Source organism: Lepidothrix coronata, unplaced genomic scaffold (assembly GCF_001604755.1).
Source record: "Lepidothrix coronata isolate B3197 unplaced genomic scaffold, Lepidothrix_coronata-1.0 Scaffold95, whole genome shotgun sequence".
NCBI classification, from domain to species: domain Eukaryota; kingdom Metazoa; phylum Chordata; class Aves; order Passeriformes; family Pipridae; genus Lepidothrix; species Lepidothrix coronata.
Window position 1 is genome coordinate 655,691 of NW_016690275.1, and position 5,971 is coordinate 661,661.

Sequence of the window (5,971 nt, forward strand, 5' to 3'; positions counted from 1 at the left end):
TCTTATCTCTTGGGGATGTTCTATGACTCTTGAAATTCATCTGCCAAAATCTCTTACTGAGCTAACCCTTTTCCTTATCCTTGGCCAAAATCCCATTATTTGTTCATATAATATAGTCCTCCCTTTATATTGTGATTTGTCTCTCTCCCTACCCTGTGATAACTACTTTGAGGAGCAAAATTTGCCTTTGTTTTTCTAAACTGGGGAAGAACAGCCAATGGACACTACTGCAATTTAAATTGTAAATGTCAGCATTTATTTACAGGGGTCTCATTTTTAAATCTATTTACTGCAGTTACTTCAGATAAAGCAAGGAATAGCTGTTTCAAAACATAGCTTTTGTGAAAGCACAGTACTCTGAATTGCTTATCAGATTAAGGAACAAGATTGTCACAGCAACAAAAGTGTTTTAAAAGTTTAAATGAAGAATAGTGTATCCTCTTGGAACTAGTGAAGCAATGTAATTACCTGGAGAAGAATCTGTCTGGGATATGGGTGAACACTTCTCCCAAAAAAACCCGAAAGTCACACACACACGTGTTTTCATGGTTTCAAAGCTTCAGAAGTTTTACTTCCCTGCTTTTCCAGGAGAACACTTTTAGCACCACATGATGCAGAAAGATTACTACTTTCTGAATCACCAGCTCCTGTGATACCTGGATAGTTCTTCAGACTCTTCCTTAAAAGGACTGGGTGAAATGGCAGCTAACTGATGATGATGATTGATACATTCACAATTTATATAATGTCACTATAAAGTTGTAAACAAACAGTTTCTTTATTTATAATTCCGCACTATTCCTGAGAATGTCCTTCTTTACCCCACTGCCAGATATTTTAGAATAATGCATTGAGCAGAACAGAACAGCCTGAGCAAAGACAGCACTGAGTCCATAGTAATAAAGCCTACCAAGTACAGAAAAAGTGGGTACTTTTGACTCTGCTTTACAAGAACATGAAAGTACAGAATTTTTTTTGGTAAAAAGAGTGTTTTTACTTGGTAAAAGAGTGTTTATAATTATAATTGAATGTCAGTACCAACATTTTAACCGTTGTACCTTTCTTTTGTTATTTGATTTTTTTTTCCTTTTTCATTGTTATTTTTTTTTAGAATACTCATTTATATTCAGATTCTGACTCTCTGCTGGAGAAGAAAGGTTCCTGTTGGTTTTAATGAGCTTTATACCAGGACTTAAATTCAGCCCTTGAGGGATGTGCAACATTTAGCAATACTTGCATTTAAAATATATATTCACTTCTGGTTCCTGTCAATATTAAGACAGGAGCAAGTATATTTAACGATGATAGGTCTAAAAATACTCAGTGTTTTTGTCCTGCTTCCCCTAGCAGCAGATTTATATCCCAACTAACATAGCAATTTACACTGACATAGTAGATGTGACTTTTCTTTTTTGTTTCTGTCCGCTTCAGAATCAAGCCTTAATTAACACAATGGGCCAAAAGCATTCGCAGGGGAAAAATTGTTTACATTAGCAGTTCATTAGTTTTGGTACTCAGTTTGGTTAGCACAAAATGTACAGCACAAAAAAGAGAATTTATTTCGTAACTTTGTGAGATCATTTTCTTCTTAGCTTTCTTTGTAGATGTGGCCTTGTTCTGCTGTGTCTTTCCTCTGGCGATGGATGCTGTTGCTGAAGCTACAATCAAGAGAGAGGTCTTAATGAGGATGGTTAAAATCTACATCAAGGCATAAACATATTCCTTGCCTTTTAAAGCTAGCCAAAAAGCAGGTTATGTTTTTTTCCATTAATCTTTTTTTTCCCCAAAGGAATGCATTATGGGATTTTCTAGCTGATAAAAATTTCTTTGTTTTACTTCTTTCTTAAGAAGTCCATAAATGGCAAACCCCTCAAACAGTCATTTCATTACAGTGTTCACCACTAATCCAACTGTACCTATTATAGTTAGAAGGTAATATTTTAGTGAAATTTTGTGTCCTCTAAATAACCAATGTAAAACCAAAAAAATGTTGACAAGCAGGCTGATTATGGATAAGTGCATATCTTCCAGCCATCTCCCAATGAGTTGTTACATCTGCCACAGGCTATGGCTCACAATCTGATCTGAAAAGGTTTTGATGTTTCTTCATGTGGAACGGGTGCAATGATAATCAGTGGCATTGGACCTGTGCAGAGACCAAGGCTGCCTCCTCTTGCTCCCTCTCATCACACTCTGCAGCTTTTTTGCCTCGCTTTAGTCCATCTTTCAGGGTGCTTTATGAGCTAGTGGGCCTGCAACCTATTTACCCCTTTCTGCTGTCACCTTCAGAAGGACTCGGGTCAATTCCCTTCTTGCTCCTTAACTGTCCTGAGGGTCTGAATAGATTATTTGTGCAACAGATTTATTTTATGAATATTTCCATTCTACTACTGCTGTACTATCCAGTTCTGAACTTCAAATTAAAGATTTCATAATATCCTATTCCCATGAGAGATCTGTGTTGTTATATTCAATTTTTGTCAATAAAAATACACATTTGAAATGAAAATGCTGTCCTTTCCAAACCTTTCCTAGAAACGTTTCAAGGTCCCAGGTCTTTTAACTGCCTCTGCACTACACAGAATCTTCTGTTAAAACCTCGAGCGGCATAAAATTTATTATAATTCGAACTTTAGACAGGATTTTAACGTTCAGAGGAGGCTGGGTGAAGAGAAGCTCTGTGAATCACTACCAAAGACAGGGACAGAATGGAAGCTGTTGCCCTAGTATTGCATTTCCTTCCGTGAAGATGATACTCCTGTTGCCCTGGTGTTGTGTTTCACATGCTAAGGTGATACTTCACGGACTATGCTGTTTGTGCAGCCTGTTTGTGTGCACCCTGTGGCATTTCCAAATTCGATTCAAATGAGAGAAGACATGGGGCCATGATTTTAATGATGTAACATAAAAATTCTAATTTATTTTAATGGTGTTGCTACTTGTTTTCCTTCCTGCTTTTCCTAAATTTGGGGTTTTTTTCTACATTTTTCCTTTTCATTCCATTCTTCCTTAAAAAATCATCAGATTATGTGAGTTTCAGACTCCAGTGAGGACACAGTGAATTGAAGTAATGGATTTCATGCTGTCTTTCTCTAACTCCTATAATTTTGTCTAAGATTTATTATATATAATCCCATTATTTTATAAAATAGCATCTTTGCCCTTTCCCCCTTCTTTTCTTTATCTTTTATCTTCTCTCCCACTTTGCTTTAACAGGGTAGTTTAAAGATTGCAAGTTAGTTCTAGGGTGGAGTTGTGTGATATAATCAACTTCAAAATAGTATTTAAATTTCCTTTCATCCACTACTATACTGAAATTTATGCTGAGAGATCAGCATTTACTTTTTATTTTATTTCTTTATGCTTCTGCAATGTTATAAAAAGAGAGGACTGTAGCTTTTTTCCTTCAAAACACTCCTAGATTAGCACCGTGTTATTTAACAATTCTGGTACATAACCATGGATTCAGAGAAAAAGCAGTGCCTTGGAGATAAGAGTCATTTTATAGCCAGTTCTTTTGAATAGCTTTTTATCATTTAAGTGATTTTTTTGTCTGTCTTTTGGCATTAAGTAATGGAGGAAAAGTCCTCAGGGGGTAATCCTTCCTTTTATAGAAGTTCTGAGGCACTTGAGGCTTTCCCAGGTTAGCCCATTTCCTGCTCTCCCTGTATCTGCCCTGTTCTAGGCATAATATTTTACTTTAGTTCCCAGAAACATTCTGTGCACAGTTCAGGCTTTTTGTGAAGGCTGGAAGTGCAGTACTTGAGCATATGGACTCCAGAAAGTGAACAGAACTGCCCACAGTATTTAATGTATGTAGAACACTGAGTGTCAACAAGTCACTGGGCCAGTAATTCGCAGCATTTTCCATACACAGAATTTCTGCACATCCAGCCAGAATGTGATTAGATGGCTCACTCAGATTAGAATGTAGGGAGGACAGTCAATCACGACTCCTTTCCACATACATGACACCCATGTTGAAAAGCTGAGCGTGTACTTGTCCAAATTACACTGTGGAGATATATTTTTTAAATGGTCTGTAATGAGCTACCTATGCACAACAGAGTCATGAACCATTCTGTCATATAGATGCCTCTTAGCTTGTTACAGCTCATTTCAGGTTTGTTAGAATATGTCCGAGGCAGCTTGGTCCATAATTAGGACCCCTAAGCGCCACTAATAAATCTCAGCCCTATTTTCTTTCAGAGTATATCACTGGCAAAAAGCTTGCCAGCTGAACCTCTTACGGAAACTGTAATTTCTCTAAAAGACAATTAAAACCATATATCCAGTGTCCTGTGATTTGGTACCGGTATCACATAAAACAGGTTCCATGTAGTTACATGGAATTTGTAAGAAGGACAGATGAACCTTAGTTCTGCCCTTCTATATAAGCAATCACATAATATATAAACAAACTACAAAATCAAAGAATATTGTTAAATACGTCTCCAAAGTGAAATTGATTTGGTTATTTTCTTACCCACACACTTCATAAACATTTACATGTAGGCAAAAAACCAAATAGGCATTTTTGATACACCAGTTTCCTAATAATTTGTCCACAGTCTCATAGATTATAAGTGACAGCATTAATATTTGGAAAAATGCACTATACCTATATACAGGTAAACACACAGTTAGAATTACTCTGGCAATCCTATATTTGAATTTCTACGCTTCTTTGCAATGAAATGTTTGACCTTCATGATGTTTTTTTAATATAATATACTGATGAAATTGGGGCAGAGAATACAGATGACTGCCTCTGAGCCCTCAGGCTCCTGATTATCTCAGGATAACTGTGCCTTCCTGGAGTTGCTCAACTGCTGCATTAACAGTCTTTACTGTGAAGAAAGCAGCATTAGATAAACATCATTCAGAAGGGTATCTCTGATTGTTTGAGCCTATGGAAATAATTTGCCCCAAGCATCAGCAGTAGATAGGTGTGGTTTTCAGATCATCAAGAAATATCTTTGGCTGGTATCAGTGCTGTGTCATCCTCTTGTTTTAAATGACACTGAGTGTATCACTAAGGTATTTACAAATTTGATTAAGTCACAATAGTCAAATCTTAGTATATTCATAACAGCTTGATAGACTAGGAGTTGCCTGCCCTTTTTTTTGTGTTTGAACACCTCATGCAGAGCCAGTAAAAGACATTTATTCCTGAGTATTGGCTAGTGCCAGCAACAGCTGCCAGCAGCTGAGGGTGGCACTGTGAAGATGCAACACTCAACAGAGGCATCCCAGCAGATATCTTCACTCCGCAGTTAAGCAGCTTTTCAAAACAGGCCACCATCCTTGTGGTTGCAGTCATTACAGCGAACAGCTCCAGGGACTGAGGAGCTTCTAAGCCATACAGGGCCACCATGTGGATTCAAACTGGATGATAACTCCACTGGAGCAGGAGACCTTGTGGTTGTCGTCTCTGGGTGTTGTTGACAAGGAGTGTTTTGGAGACGACCTCCTTTACCTTTCAGCTTCACATCTTCAGTATGTGTTTGTTCCTGTTAGCACATCCACCAATTTTGTCCTTCTGCATATTTCACCCCAATCTTCATATAAATGTCCTGCAATTCCCCCTGCTCAAGTGCAGAGGCTGTGCATTCTTGTCTTGCTACACCTGAAGTTCATAGCTCATGTAACTGCCAGCACAGAAAATGATATAGATAAACCCTATAGGAAGTTTGGTGCAGTAGAAGTGTTGGCATGCTTGGAAACTCCAACTGGAAGGTCTGTCCCACATAAATGAGGCCACTATTCCAGCAAATTACATCTATTTCTGCTGTGTAAAACTAGGGAAAGTTTGGTTTCCTGGGACCTTGCTGTCGTTCCAGATTAATTTCATCCAAATTAAATAGAAGGAACTGATATTATACTGCCAGTATCAGATGTTCCTGATTAATTTATTGATATACAAGTTCTGTTATATTTCCCCATGAATGACAAGGGGCCTGATGGTAGT